The sequence below is a fragment of the Cherax quadricarinatus genome, unplaced genomic scaffold, assembly GCF_038502225.1.
Source record: "Cherax quadricarinatus isolate ZL_2023a unplaced genomic scaffold, ASM3850222v1 Contig1008, whole genome shotgun sequence".
Lineage (NCBI taxonomy): Eukaryota > Metazoa > Arthropoda > Malacostraca > Decapoda > Parastacidae > Cherax > Cherax quadricarinatus.
This window is the reverse complement of record NW_027196034.1, coordinates 664-20,671: the sequence shown is the minus strand read 5'-3', so window position 1 is coordinate 20,671 and position 20,008 is coordinate 664. Positions and strand designations below refer to the sequence as shown.

The 20,008-nt window shown below is 45.0% G+C and overlaps 1 long non-coding RNA gene across 1 annotated transcript in view; it reads left to right on the top strand.

Annotated features, from left to right (window-relative positions):
* LOC138851564 (uncharacterized) overlaps positions 1-5,661 on the top strand; it is an 86,570-nt gene extending 80,909 nt beyond the window's left edge. The window contains exon 4 of the long non-coding RNA XR_011391278.1: positions 5,613-5,661. This is a non-coding gene — a long non-coding RNA (uncharacterized lncRNA). The remainder of the gene's footprint in view (positions 1-5,612) is intronic.
* Positions 5,662-20,008: the final 14,347 nt, after the last annotated feature.

The following is a 20,008-nucleotide window of genomic DNA, read 5'->3' as shown; positions in this document are numbered from 1 at the left end:
ACAGTGAGACCCCCCCCAGAGGAAATGGTGGGCATTAAAATCGCCAAGTAATGGAATTGGTGGCGGTAATGACGAAACAAGAAAGGCAATATCTGGAATAGATAATGCCCGAGAAGGAGAGAGATGTAAAGAACAGAGCATATGCCACCTATGCAAGTGGATACAGGCTGCTGTGTAATGCAGCGAAGTACGAACAAATAGCTGATGGTACGGAATATCAGTGCATAGAAGAAGGGCACTTTCATTAAAGGTCCCATCAGGAAAAGGATCTGAAGAATACAATAAATTATAGCCTGAGATGGGAGAGATAACAGCAGAGTGTAATTTTGGTTCCTGTAAGCAAACACCAACAGGGGAAAACTGGGAGAGTAACATCTGAAGCTCACCCCGATTACCCGAGGCCGCGTATATTCCACTGTAAATAGGCCATGATTGGCAATGATAAAGATACCTGAAATCCGCAGGCAAGGGCTCGTACGGACTAGAGGGCTTAGAAAAGTCCACATGCGGAGGCAGTGGAAAACGTTCAAGCAGTGAAGGAATGGTGCGCTGTGAAGAAAGGAATTGCGCAGATGGAGCAGAGGAGAGAGAAGGAGCGGAGGGTGGATCAGTGTCCATTGATGGATTGGTCTCTGCAATATATTCAGAGATTGCTTCAAGTGTTTCGGAATTCAGAGACGTCGTATGGGAGACAATATTGGAAATGGTAGGGGAAGGATGAGCAAAGACTGGAACTGTATCGGACTGTACCAAGGTAGGGGGGGCGAAAGGGTGGAGGGAACTGGAGAAGCGTGGAAGGGGACAGAAGAGGCAGAAACCTGGGAGGTGGCAGAAAAGGAAGAAACTTTTGAGGGAACAGAGGAGGAAGGTAGAGTATGAGGAGGAGGGTGAACCTCTACAATTGTAACAGAGCCAGTGAGAGGGGGAGAACCAGGTACAGAGACAGGGAAGGGAAAATGAGGAGGTGGAAGATGGGTAGGAGGTGTTAACGGACCTTTTTTTGACTTTTGAGAAGTAGAGGGACGATTGGGAGGAGGTGTCATGCGAGATCTCATCGCTACTGAGGCTTGTGAGAGAGAACACGAAGAAGCGAGATCAGACTGAGGCATTGAAGTAGGGATGTCTGAGCCGAGGACAGCAAAAGAATTAGATACAGGTGTGACTATGGGAGAGGTAACCACAGAGGTGGGTGCAGAAGATGGGATACCAGAAGTGGGGGGAAGTTTTGAAACACGGGAATAAGAAACACGAGGTTGTCTCCCTTGGAGGCGGAGATGAGAAACTGCCATGGCATAAGGGAGACCTTCTGCCTCTTTGAGGTAACGGATTTCCCTCTCGTTTAAGTAGACTTGACAACGGCGAGAGTACGAAGGGTGAGCCTCATGACAATTAAGGCAAGAGGGAGGGCGATTGCAAGATGTATTAGAATGGTCATCGGCACCACAGACTGGGCATTCGGCGATAGATCTGCAATATTTCGCTGGATGGCCAAATAGCCAGCAATTTCTACACTGTTGCAGTGTAGGGATCACATTTCGAACTTGTAACCGATGTCCTGCTACATAAACTGAGGATGGGAGTTCACGGCAGTCAAAAGTTAAACGAGCCACATTGCTAGGGTATCGTCTCCACTCGCGGGCAGGAAGAACGTAAGTGTCTACCTTGAGGATTGGGAGATCTTGGAGTTCCAGCTGTTCAAGAATGTCAGTGCCACATGTCTGGAAATTTTGTTGAACTGTGGTATTGGGCAGAATGACGGTACCACTACAAGAATTGAGGGAATGATGTTTTTCAATAGTGACAGGAACAGTATCGATGTGGAAAAGACGAGAAAGCTCATGAGCCTGGGTAGCATTCTGTACAGTGATGACGCACGTACCGCTCTTAAGAGCATGAAAAGAAATATCTTTACCAACATGGCGTAGGAGTGCCTTGCCAATACTGTGATCAGAAAGATAGGCAGTAGAGGAAGTCGGTCATAAAGTGAAGAATTTAGTCCATTGTGCAGTCTGAAACTGAGCTTGGAAAGGTAGTAAAGGACGTGTGGATCTTTTCTGAGAAGAACAAGAAGGTGGAGAAGTATCATCAGCAGGTAATTGTCGTTGGCGTTTAGGAGTGGGACTGGAGTCGGTCTGACGTAGGATGGGCCGGCGATTCGAAAATTGCCGCACCATAGAGGGAGAGGCCAGAAGCATAGTCAGAGGAGAATGGAGGTCTGACAAATCGAAGGAGTCAGTCGAGGTCTCAGTACCTGAAGCGGGTGAGGAAACAGCACCGGCAAGAGGTACAGAGGCATGAGGAGTGTCCTAAGAGTGGTCCAAAGACGAGGCGGGGTCAGAACGGGGTGCGGTATCAAGAAGGGGCCTGGGGGTAGCAGGTTCATGGACTAGGGCTGCCATGGTTAGGTTACTTCTTTCTTTTTGTTTTTAAGAAAAAAAAGAAAGAAGAAAAGAAAATAAAAATAAAAAAAAGAATAAAAAAAAAGGGGGGACCGGGGAGGGATAGTTCCTAGGAGGAATGAAAGGGCCAGAAATCTCCCTCCGCGCCCAAGAGGACCTCAGCACCACAAGTAGCGCAGATGCAGCATGTAACCCATGCCATACCCTACCCATCATGCCAGTAAACCGGCAATCCGGGATAGCAACCTCATATCTGCCGAGCTACCTCGGTGGACAAAAGAGAGGGCGGCCGGAAATCCACCACAAAGCATACCTCCTTCGGCCACCACCCCCGGAATCTGAAAGGTGGCTTCCAGAGATACACCCGTCGCCCGAGAGACACCCAAAGCCACCCTCCGGGATACCAGAGAGGGATCGGGACGTCCCCAGGCAATCCAGATTCCACGGCAAACTATGCCACCGCCAAGAACCTCAACGGAATGGAATGGACCCCGGTACCCTTTCCCCTACCTAGGAACTAGCGTGCCTGTGGGAAAAAAAAACCGAAGGCCAAAAAGGAAGGGCAAAAGGGAGGGGTGGGGAGGAGGAGGAGGAAAGGAGAAAGGGGAGGATGGGGAGGATGGGATAGGGAACGGGGGATTGGGGGTAATTAGGTTCGGTCTGAGGAAGGAGACCGACAGGTCTAATTCCTCAGACCAAGAGCCTCTTCACCACGCCAAGTAACCCCCCTTGAAGAGGAATAAACTGCAGGTAGATGTGGTCACAATCATCACAAGTAACAAAGGTAATAAACTGCAGGTAGATGTGGTCACAATCATCACAAGTAACAAAGGTAATAAACTGCAGGTAGATGTGGTCACAATCATCACAAGTAACAAAGGTAATAAACTGCAGGTAGATGTGGTCACAATCATCACAAGTAACAAAGGTAATAAACTGCAGGTAGATGTGGTCACAATCATCACAAGTAACAAAGGTAATAAACTGCAGGTAGATGTGGTCACAATCATCACAAGTAACAAAGGTAATAAACTGCAGGTAGATGTGGTCACAATCATCACAAGTAACAAAGGTAATAAACTGCAGGTAGATGTGGTCACAATCATCACAAGTAACAAAGGTAATAAACTGCAGGTAGATGTGGTCACAATCATCACAAGTAACAAAGGTAATAAACTGCAGGTAGATGTGGTCACAATCATCACAAGTAACAAAGGTAATAAACTGCCTCACATCGTCTCTCCACTTTCCTTCAAACGCAGATATTTTAAGAGTCAAATCAGCACCATTTTTTTTCTTTATATTTTAAATTTTTAACCTATAATTTCGGAAAAAGTGCAAAATTTTCCACACTATACAACTGAAAGTGAGTCACACGGTATAAGTTTGAAGCCTATCAGAAAAAGCATTTCCCAGTAACTGATTTTTAACTATTTCAGCAAAATTTCAAATTTGGAACTCATGGTAATTAATGGCAGTGTGAGTCTTGTGTTTAGGAATCCTCACCAGTTGTCAAAATTTGAAGCCGATCAGGTGAGTCATTCTCCAGTTATGGTATGGACTTCAACGATTCCCAGTTTTTTTAATATTTTACATAAACAAATATGCCAGCATGTAAACTAAATTTATAAGGTATTATCCTGACCCTAAAATGTATCAGCCATTACTTGAAGTTACCCATTTTCACGAGCCCCATGAACAAACTTCATGGGACTCGTGAAAATGCTAATTGTTCCACGAATTTGATTCTCGTTACTATACAGAGTTGTTGAAAATTTGAAGCCGATTGGATGAATCGTTCTCGAGTTATGAGTAATAAAAAACAGATAAACCGAAGGAAGAAAAATATCTGGCAACCTTCCACTGTCAGTGATAACTAATAATAATAATAATAATAATAATAATAATAATAATAATAATAATAATAATAATACTAATAATAATAATTATGATTATTATTATTATTGTTATTATTATTATTATTTTAACTATTATAATTTTATTGATAAAATCAAGGAATTATTGAAGAAAATAAAATTTAAAAATTTTCTTTGGCAAGTGTTAATGTATTCTTGTATATTTAATAGAAATATATATATATATATATATATATATATATATATATATATATATATATATATATATATATATATATATATATATATATATAAAACATTGGCTCTACGTGCACAGCAGGACTCGAACCTGCTAACTCTGCATCAGAGTTCAGTACTTTACCAGGATTCGATGAAATAACTTTCAAAACGAGCTTGGTGCCCGGGGGTATGGTGCCCGGGGGTATGGTGGCCGGGGGTATGGTGCCCGGGGGTATGGTGCCCGAGGGTATGGTGCCCGGGGGTATGGTGTCCGGGGGTATGGTGCCCGGGTTATGGTATCTGGGGGTATGGTGTCCGGGGGTATGGTGCCAGGGGGTATGGTGCCCGGGGGTATGGTGTCCGGAGGTATGGTGTCTGGGGGTATGGTGCCCGGGGGTATGGTGTCCGTGGGTCTGGTGCCCGGGGGTATGGTGTCCGGGGGTATGGTGCCCGGGGGTATGGTGTCTGAGGGTATGGTGTCCGGGGGTATGGTGCCCGGGGGTATGTTTCCCGGGGGTAGGGTGACCGGGGGAAGGTTTCCCGGGGTATGGTGTCAGGAGGTATGGTTCCCCGGGGTATGGTGCCCGGGGGTATGGTGTCCGGGGGGTATTGTTCCCGGGGGTATGGTGCCCGGGGGTATGGTGCCCGGGGGTATGGTGCCCGGGGGTATGGTGCCCGGGGGTATGGTGTCCGGGGGTATGGGGAAACATCGCTTAGCTACGGCTAAGCGCCCATACTTATCGCTGGTCTAGTCTCGTGGTAAAATACAGTGGACTCTGATAGAGAGTTAGCAGGTTCGAGTCCTGCTGTGGACGTAGACCCAATTTTTATAAATAATTTCACCTGTTTTCTAATTGTTAAGCGTATATATATATATATATATATATATATATATATATATATATATATATATATATATATATATATATATATATATATATATATATATATATATATAAATAGTTATAATTAAAACCTTAATTTTGAAAAGTGTGGAGAGGTAAGTGAGTGGAAGAGCTGGGTCAGTGGCTGGTCATCACATGACTAAGTTCAGCCTCAGGAAATACTTGTCCTGTTTCCTGACAAATCTTACCTAACCTGAACTTATATTTTCCAGCTTGTGATAATACAACCATCACCTGCCTCACCAATCTTACTTCTGGGGTAAGTCTGCTCTTATCTCACATTATTATCAGCAGTGACACTTTCTGGAAATATTGAAGATATTATTATTATTATAAAGGCTGTCTTATACAAACAAAATTTTTATAAATGTCCTATAAGTATTTCTATACTATCAGTATTGCTATTTCTCCTATACCTATAGTTTTCAATCAGTTTTCATCAGTATTGATACTTTTTCCTTCCTTCAATAGTTTTCTATACACACTTCTCTTATTAATATTTCTGGTAATATTAATGGTGTTTAAAGTGTATCAGCTACACTATTATCATTAAGATTCCATCTAACTTTTCACAGTCAGACAAGGAAATTTGAATTTCTATATCAGAGATTAATTAAAAGAAACTCAGTGTGTATATATATATATATATATATATATATATATATATATATATATATATATATATATATATTTATATGTTGCAAGAGCAACAACAGGAGAAATGGGGCAAGTTTTCAGAGTATGGTAGCGAGGAAACGTTTCGCCACACAGTGGCTTCATCACTCCATACAAAGGAGAATGGTGAAGAACAGGAGTAGTTTGAGGTAATCAGTCCCTCAACTTAAATTGCCAGGCATACCATCTAAAGGGGACAAAAAGATACAAAACATCCAGGCCATGGGAAAACCTAGGTAGCCACAGCCACTCAAGAGGGAGAGGTTTTTTAGTGCCAGGAAGGAAAAAAAAACTGGCAGGAAATGGCAGAAATCGTACACCAAATCCAGTCATTCCTGGAGTGGAACCACAGTCGATGGCCTCCACTCCAAACCAACAGATACAGATACTAATGCCGGAAAAAAAATCCCCCCCCAGTACCAACAATACCACCAGTCCGATAACATTCTTCTTTCCAAATATACAGGGTCTAAAGCCAGCAACAAACAACAAAATACCTTTCATCCGTGGACTGCTTGCAGAGGCAAAGGCAATGTTCGCGGCTTTCACTGAGACCCACATAAAGGATCACTTGGACAATGAAATATGGATCCCAGGTTACAACCTATACAGATGTGACAGAGTGAACAGGCAAAAGGGGGGGGTTGGCCTGTACATTGCAGAGTCACTTGTTTGCACAGAACTGCTTAATGCCTCAAATGATGTAGTGGAAGTTTTAGCAGTAAAGGTCGAGAACCAAAACCTAGTCATTGTGGTAGTCTACAAGCCTCCGGATGCAACATCCCAGCAATTCCAGGAACAGCTGTTAAAAATTGACCACTGTCTGGAAAATCTTCCAGCTCCTGCACCCAACATCTTGCTCCTGGGGGATTTCAACTTAAGGCACCTAAAATGGAGGAATATAGCAAATAATATTGTTGCAGTAATAACACCAGGAGGCAGCTCTGATGAAAACTCACACTCACACGAGCTTTTAAATCTCTGCACAAAATTCAATTTAAACCAGCAAATAATAGAGCCTACTAGACTGGAGAATACACTAGACCTCATATTCACTAACAATGATGATCTGATAAGAAATGTCACCATATCAAAAACAATATACTCAGATCACAACATAATTGAGGTTCAGACATGTATGCGAGGAGCCCCAGACCGACAAAATGAGACTAGTCACGAGGGAGCATTCACCAAATTCAACTTCAATAACAAAAACATAAAGTGGGACCAAGTAAACCAAGTCCTAACCGATATAAGCTGGGAAGATATACTAAGCAACACAGACCCAAACTTATGCCTAGAACAGATTAACTCGGTGGCACTCGATGTATGCACAAGGCTTATTCCTCTAAGAAAAAGGAGGAGTAGATGTAAAATAGAAAGAGACAGGCGCTCCCTTTACAGGCGACGGAAAAGAATAACAGAGCGGCTAAAAGAGGTCAATATATCTGAAATGCGCAGGGAGACACTGGTCAGAGAAATAGCAAGCATCGAACTTAAGCTAAAAGAATCCTTTAGGAGTCAGGAATCGCGGGAAGAACTAAAAGCTATAAATGAAATCGAAAGAAACCCAAAGTATTTCTTCTCCTATGCCAAATCAAAATCGAGAACAACGCCCAGTATTGGGCCCCTACTTAAACAAGATGGGTCCTACACAGATGACAGCAAGGAAATGAGTGAGCTACTCAAGTCCCAATATGATTCAGTTTTTAGCAAGCCGCTAACCAGACTGAGAGTCGAAGATCAAAATGAATTTTTTATGAGAGAGCCACAAAATTTGATTAACACAAGCCTATCCGATGTTATCCTGACGCCAAATGACTTCGAACAGGCGATAAATGACATGCCCATGCACTCTGCCCTTGGGCCAGACTCATGGAACTCTGTGTTCATCAAGAACTGCAAGAAGCCCCTATCACGAGCCTTTTCCATCCTATGGAGAGGGAGCATGGACACGGGGGTCGTCCCTCAGTTACTAAAAACAACAGACATAGCCCCACTCCACAAAGGGGGCAGTAAAGCAACAGCAAAGAACTACAGACCAATAGCACTAACATCCCATATCATAAAAATCTTTGAAAGGGTCCTAAGAAGCAAGATCACCACCCATCTAGAAACCCATCAGTTACACAACCCAGGGCAACATGGGTTTAGAACAGGTCGCTCCTGTCTGTCTCAGCTACTGGATCACTACGACAAGGTCCTAAATGCACTAGAAGACAAAAAGAATGCAGATGTAATATATACAGACTTTGCAAAAGCCTTCGACAAGTGTGACCATGGCGTAATAGCGCACAAAATGCGCGCTAAAGGAATAACAGGAAAAGTCGGTCGATGGATCTATAATTTCCTCACTAACAGAACACAGAGAGTAGTCGTCAACAGAGTAAAGTCCGAGGCAGCTACGGTGAAAAGCTCTGTTCCACAAGGCACAGTACTAGCTCCCATCTTGTTCCTCATCCTCATATCCGACATAGACAAGGATGTCAGCCACAGCACCGTGTCTTCCTTTGCAGATGACACCCGAATCTGCATGACAGTGTCTTCCATTGCAGACACTGCAAGGCTCCAGGCGGACATCAACCAAATCTTTCAGTGGGCTGCAGAAAACAATATGAAGTTCAACGATGAGAAATTTCAATTACTCAGATATGGTAAACATGAGGAAATTAAATCTTCATCAGAGTACAAAACAAATTCTGGCCACGAAATAGAGCGAAACACCAACGTCAAAGACCTGGGAGTGATTATGTCGGAGGATCTCACCTTCAAGGACCATAACATTGTATCAATCGCATCTGCTAGAAAAATGACAGGATGGATAATGAGAACCTTCAAAACTAGGGAGGCCAAGCCCATGATGACACTCTTCAGGTCACTTGTTCTATCTAGGCTGGAATATTGCTGCACTCTAACAGCACCTTTCAAGGCAGGTGAAATTGCCGACCTAGAAAATGTACAGCGAACTTTCACGGCGCGCATAACGGAGATAAAACACCTCAATTACTGGGAGCGCTTGAGGTTTCTAAACCTGTATTCCCTGGAACGCAGGAGGGAGAGATACATGATTATATACACCTGGAAAATCCTAGAGGGACTAGTACCGAACTTGCACACGAAAATCACTCACTACGAAAGCAAAAGACTTGGCAGACGATGCACAATCCCCCCAATGAAAAGCAGGGGTGTCACTAGCACGTTAAGAGACCATACAATAAGTGTCAGGGGCCCGAGACTGTTCAACTGCCTCCCAGCACACATAAGGGGGATTACCAACAGACCCCTGGCAGTCTTCAAGCTGGCACTGGACAAGCACCTAAAGTCAGTTCCTGATCAGCCGGGCTGTGGCTCGTACGTTGGTTTCCGTGCAGCCAGCAGCAACAGCCTGGTTGATCAGGCGCTGATCCACCAGGAGGCCTGGTCACAGACCGGGCCGCAGGGGCGTTGACCCCCGAAACTCTCTCCAGGTAAACTCCAGGTAAACAACCTAGAGTTGATGTAGTTAGTCCATCAATCTTGAAAAGAATACAGCATATGTGCGGAGAAGTGGCTTATATACTGTAGGCAGGAGAGGTGCAGCAGTCGTAGGTGGTGTCACATTTATCCAATGTGGAAATAGGTCGTGCCCAAGGGTTAGGCAAGCGAAGAATTCACTGTATTAAAATGCCAAGATGCTGCTGTGTCGGACTTTGGAATTCTTCACTTGCCTAACCCTTGGGCACGACCTACTTCCACACTGGACAAATGTGTCACCACCTACGACTGCTGCACCTCTCCTGCCTACAGTATATAAGCCACTTCTCTGCACATACACTGTATTCTTTTCAAGATTGATGGATTAACTACATCAACTCAAGGCTGAGGGACTGATTACCTCAAACTCCTGTTCTTCACGATTCTCCTTTGTATGGACTGATGAAGCCACTGTGTGGCGAAATGTTTCCTCATTAAAGATACCCAAGTGTTGCACATGTATCTAATTTATCAGTATTTTGTATGTCATTATCATGTCTCTCCTAACCCTCCTGTCCTTAAGTGTGGTCAGGCCGATTTCTCTTAACCTTTCTTCAAATTATTATTATTATTATTATTATTATTATTATTATTATTATTATTATTATTATAATCCAAAAGAAGTGCTAAGCCACAAGGGCTATACAGCACCTCAGGGTAGTGAAGGAAGGGAGGGTACTAGGCGGCAGAAGGGGAAAGGGATGATCAGTAGGTTACAGAAAACAGCGGGGCAGGGGATAGTATGGGGGTAGAGGGTAACAAGAGATTGAGGTAGAAAGGGCTGAATGTATCATCAGAGTTTGTGAAGTAAGTCAGTTGTTGTCAAAAAGTCAATGAGAGAGTCCGGATGAAAGGTTGGTCCATCAGAGAGAAGAGAAGGTAAAGAGAGAGCAGCAGAGCGATGACGACTCGTTGATAAAGTGGGCAGTCTAACAGAATGTGGCTGACCGATAATGGAACCTGATAGTTCTCAGAGAGAGGAGCAGGGCGCCTCTCCATGAGATATCCATGAGTAAGACGAGTATGGCCAATGCAAAGATGGGAGAGAGTAGTCTCCCAACCTCGACACTGGTGACAAGAAGACGGCCAGTAACCTATACTCGGTTTAATAGATTGAAGTTTGTTGCCGAGCAGAGTAGACCAACATTGTTGCCAACGGGTGTGAAGGTGGGTAGCTATTGCAGCAAAATAGCCCGCAAATGGAACACCTTTATATGAAACTGGTAGGTCATGTACTGCTGACCGCGCGGCAGTGTCTGCCTGTTCACTGCCCTGTACGTCAACATGACCAGGGACCCAACAAAAAACAATATCTTTATGCTTGGTAGAGATGCGGCTTAGCCAAAGTTGGATACGGAGGATTAAGGAGTGAGGTGTATCACATTTCTGTATAGCCTGTAAAGCACTAAGGGAGTCTGAGACAACCACAAATGATGACACAGGCATAGATGCAATACGGATAAGCGCTGCAAGAATGGCATACAATTCAGCAGTAAAAATACTAGCCGAAGATAGTAAATGCCCTCGTACGATGCTGTCCAGAAACACTGCTACGAATCCTACACCGTCAGAAGACTTAGAGCCATCTGTGTACACTGCAATGGCATGAGAATGAGAGTGAAAGTGGTCAAGAAAAAGAGAGCGGGAAGCTACCGTAGACAGTTGGGCTTTCAAGCAAGGGAGTGAGAAAGAACATACTCGAACAGCTGGAACTTCCCAGAGGGGGTAGGGAAAAGTGAGATGCTACATAAACATAGAAAGGTGGTAATTGAAGAGAAGGCAAGAGTGAATGTAGGCAGAGAGAGAAGGGACGGAGCAAACAGGGGCGGCGAACAAATAATGTCTACTAATATCGGTGACCATTGTATAAATGGAAGGATTGCGGAGATCATGAAAGCGTACATAGTAGCGAAGGCAATGGGCATCACAGCGATCGGATAAGGATGGAACGTTTGCTTCTGCACAGAGGCTCTTAACAGGGGAAGAGTGAAAAGCACCAAGGCATAAACATAATCCTTGGTGATGAATGGGGTTAAGGCTAGAGAGAGTAGCAGGAGAGGTCGCTGAATAGATCTGGTCACCATAATCAAGTTTCGATAAAATGAGGGTGGAATGTAGGCGAAGGAGAGTTCGACGATCAGCTCCCCATGAAAGATGAGCAAGGGTTTTAAGAAGGTTCAGCCGGCTGTGACAAGTTGCCTTCAGAGAGGTAATGTGAGGTTTCCAGGATAACCAACGGTCAAAGAGGAGGCCCAGAAACCTCACTGTAGCACGTTCAGGGATACGGGAGCCATAGAGGTACAAAGGATGATCGGAGATGACAGAGCATCTAGTGAAAGTAATTTGGTGAGTTTTGGTACTGGAAAATTTAAACCCATGTGTGGTGGCCCAATTGGAAACACGGTCAATAGCATGCTGGAGAGAAACTGTAATGAGGTGACAGTCAGCGCCTGCACAGGCAATAGCGAAGTCATTAACATGGAGTGATGACCAAACATTGGATGGAAGACTAGAGGCCAAATCATTTATAGCAAGGAGAAAAAGTGTTGTGCTCAGAACACATCCCTGGGGGACTCCTTCAGCTTGGATAAAGTCCGGAGAGAGCACATTATTAACCCGAACACGGAAATGTCTGTCAGTTAAAAAGTTTTTAAGGAAGGAGGGTAGATTGCCTCGGAGGCCTAAGGAGTGGGCTTGGGCCAAAATATTATACCTCCAAGTTGTGTCATATGCCCTCTCAATGTCAAAAAATATGGCAATAACTGAGTGGTTATTCGCAAAGGCATTACAAACATACGTTTCCAAGCGTAGTAAGGGGTCTATGGTAGAACGGCCCTTACGAAAGCCATATTGACGAGTGGAGTGACTGTTGTGTGTCTCTAAATACCACACTAAACGTCTATTTACCAGGCGTTCCATCACTTTGCAAACTGCACTGGTAAGAGCAATGGGACGATAGTGGGAGGCTTCATGTCCCATAGTACTCGGTTTGCGGAAAGGAAGAACAATGGCAGTTTTCCACAGCTGTGGAAGAACTCCTTGTGACCAAATAAGATTGAAAAGGCGTAATACGACGGCAAGGGCTAACTGATGTAAATGTTGCAGCATACTAATATGAATGTCGTCGGACCCAGCTGCTGATGATCAGCAAGCTGAGAGTGTTGCCTCCAGTTCCTGAAGTGTAAAAGGCACATTATACTGTACTTCTCTGAGAGAAGAAAAGTCCAAGGGTGCTAACTCTCTGGCAGACTTTGAAGAAAGAAACGAGGGGCATAGATGAAGCCCCTGAGAAATACAGACCAGATGAATGCCAATTTCATTGGCAATATCTAGTGGGTTTGCTATATCATCACCGGCAACCCGCAGAACAGGAGCCGGGTCAGGAGAATATTTACCACTCAGTGTTCGTGCTTTTTTCCAGACTGCACTCATAGAGGAAGCAGAGGTGATGGTGGAGACATAATCTCACCAGCAAGTGCGTTTAGCATCACAGATGACACGGCAAGTGATCGAGCGATCACATGCTTCTGCTTAAAATCAAGAAGTCTCTCCGTTGTTCTATTGTACCAGTACCTGCCCCATACAGCGCGTTTCAAACATACTGCACGAGCACAAGCAGGAGACCACCAAGGCATGTATTTCTGAGAATGCCTGCCCAAAGTTTGGGAAATAGAATGAAAAGCTGCGGTTAAAACGGAGGACGAGAAGAGGTTTAAAAGCTCATCAATGGAGGACGAAGAAGGAACCTCACTAAAAACAGTTAGTTGTGAGTAAAGGCTCCAATTTGCCTGATCAAATTGCCAGCATGGGTTACGAAGAGGTGGTGAATATGAAGGGGAAGTAAGAATGATTGGGAAATGATTGCTGTCATGTAAATCCGGGAGAACAGACCAGGTGAAGTCTAATGCGGCAGAGGAAGAGCAGACTGAGAGATCGATGCAAGAGAGAGTATGAGTCCAAGGATCAAAATGGGTGCGAGTACCTGTATTTAAAACATGGAGGGGGTGGGTGGCAAGAAAAGCCTCTAACTGAATGCCATGGGAATCACAGTGAGACCCCCAGAGGAAATGATGGACGTTAAAATCGCCAAGTAACAGAAGCAGTGGCGGTAATGATAAAACAAGAAAGGCAATATCCGGGATAGATAATGCCCGAGAAGGAGAGAGATACAAAGAACAGAGCGCATACCACCTATGCAAGTGGATTCGGGCTGCTGTGTAATGCAGCGAAGTACGAACAAATAGCTGATGGTATGGAATATCAGTGCGTAGAAGAAGGGCACTTTCATTAAAGGTCCCATCAGGAAAAGGATCTGAAGAATACAATAAATTATATCCTGAGATGGGATAGATTACAGCAGAGTGTAATTTTGGTTCCTGCAAGCAAACACCAACAGGGGAAAACTGGGAGAGTAACATCTGAAGCTCACTCCGATTACCCCTGAGGCCGCGTATATTCCACTGTAAACAGGCCATGATTGGCAACGATAAAGATACCTGAAATCCACAGGTAAGGGTACCTACAGACTAGAGGGGTTAGAAAAGTCCACATGTGGTGGCAGCAGAAAACGTTCAAGCAGCGAAGGAACGGTGCGCTGTGAAGAAAGGAGTTGCGCAGATGGAGAAGAGGAAAGAGAAGGAACAGAGTGGATCAGTGTCCATTGATGGTTTGATTTCTGCAATATATTCAGAAATTGCTTCAAGTGTTTCGGAGTTCAGAGACGTATGGGAGACAATATCGGAGATGGAAGAAGAAGGAGTTTGAGTAAAGATCGGAACTGTAATGGACTGTACCAAGGTAGGAGGGGGCGAAAGGGTGGAGGGAGCTGGAGAAGTGTGGGAGGGGACAGAAGAGGCAGAAACCTGGGAGGTGGCAGAAGAGGAAGAAACTTTGGAGGGGACATGGGAGGAAGGCACTATACGAGGAGGAGGATGAACCTCCACACTTGTAACAGAGCCAGTGAAAGGGGAAGACCCAGGTACAGAGACTGGGAAGGTAAAATGTGGAGGTGAATGAAGGGAAGGAGGGGTTAAAGGAGATTTTTAGACTTCTGAGAAGTAGAGGGATGATTGGGAGGAAGTGTCCTACGAGGTCTTGTCGATACCGGGGTTTGTGAGGGGGAACACGAAGAAGTGAGAGCAGACTGAGGTGTTGAAATAGGGACGTCTGAGCCCTGGACAGCAAAAGAATTAGATACACGAGTGACCATGGGACTGGCAACCGCAGAGGAGGCTGCAGAAGATGGGACCCCGGAAGTGGGGTGACGTTTTGAAACACGAGAATAAGAAACATTGGGTAGTCTCCCTTGGAGGCGGAGATGAGAAACTGCCATAGCATAAGGGAGACCTTCTGCCTCTCTGAGGTAACGAATTTCCCGCTCATTTAAGTAGACCCGGCAACGGCGAGAGTACGAAATGTGAGCCTCATGACAATTAAGGCAAGAGGGAGGTCGACTGCAAGATGTACTAGAATGGTCAACAGACTGGGCATTCGGCTATAGATCTGCAATATTTTGCTGGGTGGCCAAATCGCCAGCAATTCCTACACTGCTGCGGTGTAGGGATCACCTTTCGAACTTGTAACTGATGTCCTCCTACATAAACAGAGGATGGGAGTTCACAGCTGTTAAAAGTTAAACGAGCCACATTGCAAGGGTATCATCTTCACCCGCAGGCAAGAAGAACATAAGTGTCTACCTTGAGAATTGGGAGATCTTGAAGTTCCAGCTGTTCGAGAATGTCATTGCCACATGTCTGGAAATTCTGTTGGACTATGGTATGGGGCAGAATAACAGTACCACTACAAGAATTGAGGGAATGATGTTTTTCGATAGTGATAGGAATAGCATCGATATGCGAAAGAAGAGAAAGATCATGAGCTTGGGTAGAATTCTGGACTGTGATGATGTGCATACCACTCTTAAGAGCATGAAAGAAAATATCTCTACCAACGTGGTGTAGGAGCGCTTTGCCAATACTATGGTTGGAAAGATAGGTAGAAGAAGTCGGTCTTAAAGTAAAGAATTTAGTCCACTGTGTGTTCTGAAACTGAGTGTGGAGAGGGAGTGCATGATGTGTCGGTCTTTTCCAAGTAGAATGGGAAGGTAACAAAGTAACATCATCAGAAGATTGTCGTTGGCATTTAGAAGTGGGACCAGAGTCGGTCCGACATGGGACAGGCTGGAGATTTGAAAATCGCCGCACCCTAGAGGGAGAGGCTAGAAGCATAGTTAAAGGAGATTTGAGGTTAGACAAATCGAAAAAGTTAGTCAAAACCCCAGCACCTGAAGCAGGTGACGAAACAGCACCAGCAAGAGGTACAGGGGCCTTAGAAGTGCCCGAAGAGTGGCCAAAAGACGAGGCAAGGTCAGAACAGGGTGCGGTAACAATAAGGGGCCTGGGACCAGCGGGGTCATGGATCAGGTACTCCGTGGTTAGGTTACTTCTTTCTTTTTGTTTTTAAGAAAAAAAAAGAAAAAAGAAAAGAAAATAAAAATAAAAAAAGAATAAAAAAAGGGGGGACCGGGGAGGGATAGTTCCTAGGAGGAATGAAAAGGCCAGAAATCTCCCTCTGCACACAAGAGGACCTCAGCACCGTAACTAGCACAGATGCAGCATGGAACCTGTGCCATACCCTACTCTTCATGCCAGTAAACCAGCAATCCGGGATAGCAACATCACATCTGCCGAGCTACCTCGGTGGACAAAACAGAGGGCGGCCGGATATCCACCACAAAGCATACCTCCTTCGGCCACCACCCCCGGAATCCGAAAGGTGGCTTCAAGAGGTACACCCGTCGCCCGAAAGACATCCAAAGCCACCCTCCGGGATACCAGAGAGGGATCGGGACATCCCCAGGCGATCCGGATTCCACGGCAAATTACGCCACTACCAAGAACCTCATTGGGATGGGATGGACCCCGGTACCCTTTCCCCTACCTAGGAACTAGCGCACCTGTGGGAAAAATCCCAAAGGTCAAAAAGAGGAAGGGCAAAAGGGAGGGGTGGGGAGGAGGAGGAGGAAAGGAAAAAGGGGAGGTTGGGATAGGGAAGGGGGATTGGGGTAATTAGGTTCGGTCTGAGGAAGGAGACTTACAGGTCTAATTCCTCAGACCAAGAGCCTCTTCACCTTGCCTAGGAGCCCCCCTTGAAGAGACCTTTCTTCATAGGACATTCCCCTTAGCACTGGAACTAGCCTTATTGCAAACCTTTACACTTTCTCTAATTTCTTGACGTGCTTGACTAAGTGTGTGCTCCAAACTGGTGCTGCATACTCCAGTATGGGCCTGACATACACGGTGTACAGTGTCTTGAACGATTCCTTACTATTCTCAGGTTTGCCAGACGCCCATATGCTGCAGCTGTTATCTGGCTGTGTGCTTTTGGAGATATGCTCAGTGCTATACTCACCCCAAGATCTTTCTCCTTGAGCAAGGTTTACAGTCTTTGGCTACCTAGCCTATACTCTGTCTGCAGTCTTCTTTGCCCTTCTCCGATCTTCATGACTTTGCATTTAGCAGGGTTAAATTCGAGGAGCCAGCTGCTGGACCATGTGTCTGGTCTGTCCAGGTCTCTTTTAAGTCCTGCCTGATCCTCATCTGATTTAATTCTCCTCATTAACTTCACATCATCTGCAAACAGGGACACTTCTGAATCTATCCATTCCATCATGTCATTCATATATACCAAGAACAGCACTGGTCCTAGGACTGACCCCTGAGGGACCCTGCTCGTCATAGGCATCCACTGTGATACCTCGTCACGTACCATGACTCGTTGCCTCAATGTCAGGTATTCTCTAATCCATTGCAGTGCCCTTCCTGTTATATGTGCATGATCCTCCAGTTCTGCACTAATCTCTTGTGAGAAAATGTGTCGAAGGCATTTTTGCAGTCCAAGAAGATGCAATCAAACCACCCCTCTCTCTCGTGTCTTCTGTTACATCGTTATAAAACTCCAGAAGGTTTGTGACATGGGATTTGCCTACCATTAATCTGTGCTGGTTGTCGTTCATAATCTTGTTCCGTTCCAGGTGCTCTACCACTTTCCTCCTGATAATCTTCTCCATGACTTTGAATACTATAAACGTCAGTGACACTGGTCTATAGTTTAGTGCCTCGTTTCTGTCTCCTTTCTTGTAAATGGGTACTGCATTTGACATCTTCCAAACCTCAGGTAATTGCCCAGTTTCAAGGGATGTGTTGAAAATTGTGATTAGTGGCACACACAGCATCTCTGCTCCCTTTCTAAGAACCCATGGAGAGATGTCCGGTCCCACCATCTTTGAGATGTCAAGGTTACTTGTGTGTGTGTACTCACCTATTTGTACTCACCTATTTGTGGTTGCAGGGATCGAGTCATAGCTCCTGACCCCACCTCTTCACTGGTTGCTACTAGGTCCTCTCTCTCCCTCCCCCATGAGCTTTATCATACCTCGCCTTAAAACTATGCATGGTTTCCGCCTCCACTACATCACTTTCTAGGCTATTCCAAGGCCTGACTACTCTAGGACTGAAGAAATACTTCCTAACATTCCTTTGATTCATCTGAGTCTTCAACTTTCAATTGTGACCTCTTGTTTCTGTGTCCCATCTCTGGAACATCCCATCTTTGTCCACCTTGTCTATTCCACACAGTATTTTATATGTCGTTATTATGTCTTCCCTGACACTCCAGTCCTCCAGTGTCGTCAGGCCGATTTCCCTCAACCTTTGTTCGTAGGACAATCCCCTTAGCTCTGGGACTAGTCTTGTTGCAAACCTTTGCACTTTCTCTAATTTCTTGACGTGCTTGACCAGGCGTGGATTCCAAACTGGTGCTGCATACTCCAGTATGGGCATGGCGTAAATGGTATACAGAGTCTTGAACGATTCCTTACTGAGGTATCGGAACGCTATCCATAGGTTTGCCAGGCACCCATATGCTGCAGCAGTTATCTGATTGATGTGCGCCTCAAGAGATATGCTCAGTGTTATACTCACCCCCAGATCTTTTTCCTTGAGTGAAATTTGCAGTCTTTGGCCATCTAGACCATATTGTGTCTGCGGTCTTCTTTGCCCTTCCCCAATCTTCTTGACTTTGCATTTGGCAGGGTTAAACTCAAGGAGCCAGTTGCTGGACCAGGCTTGTAACCTGTCCAGGTCTCTTTGTAGTCTTGCCTGATCCTCGTCCGATTTGATTCTTCTCATTAACTTCACATCATCTGCAAACAAGGACACCTCTGAGTCTATCCCTTCCGTTATGTCATTCACATATACCAAGAACAGCACAGGTCCTAGGACTGACCCCTGTGGAACCCCGCTTGTCAAAGGCGCCCACTCTGACACCTCGTCACGTACCATGACTCGTTGTTGCCTCCCTGTCAGGTATTCTCTGATCCATTGCAGTGCCTTTCCTGTTATGTGTGCCTGATCCTCTAGCTTTTGCAGTAACCTCTTGTGAGGAACTGTGTCGAAGGCCTTCTTGCAGTCCAAAAAAATGCAGTTGATCCACACCTCTCTCTCTTGTCTTACTTCTGTCACCTTGTCATAAAACTCCAGTAGGTTTGTGACACAGGATTTTCCATCCCTGAAACTGTGCTGGTTGTCAATTATACACTTAGTTACTTTCCAGGTGCTCCACCACTCTCCTCCTGATGATCTTCTCCATGACTTTGCATACTATACACGTTAGTGATACAGATCTGTAGTTTAGTGCCTCATGTCTGTCTCCCTTTTTAAAAATTGAGACTACATTTGCCATCTTCCATACCTCAGGGAGTTGCCCAGTTTCAAATGATGTGTTGAAGATCTTGTTAATGGCGCACACAGTATCTCTGCTCTCTCTTTAAAGACCCACTGAGAGATGTTGCTTGGTCCCACTGCCTTTGAGGAGTCAAGTTCACATAGCAGCTTCTTCACCTCCTCCTTGGTTATGTGTACCTCATCCAGCACTTGTTGGAGTACCCCCCCCCCGTTCTGATTTCTTGGAGTCCTACTGGTTCCCACTGTAAATACTTCTTCAAATCTCGTGTTGAGCTCCTGACATACCTCTTGGTCGTTTCTTGTGAACTCCCCATCACCCTTCCTCAGTCTGATTACCTGATCCTTGACTGTTGTTTTCCTCCTGATGTGGCTATACAACAGCTTCGGGTCAGACTTGACTTTCTGTGCTATGTCATTTTCATATTGTCGCTGAGCCTCCCTTCTTATCTGTGCATATTCGTTTCTGGCTCTTCAGCTAATCTCTTTATTTTCCTGAGATCTCTGTCTTCTGTACCTTTTCCATTCTCTAGTACACCTAGTTTTTGCCTCTCTACACCTTAGGGTGAACCAAGAACTCATTCTGTTCTTCCCATTATTTCTGTTTCCCTTGGGAACAAACCTCTCCTCTGCCTCCTTGCATTTTGTTACCACATAGTCCATCATTTCTTTTACTGGTT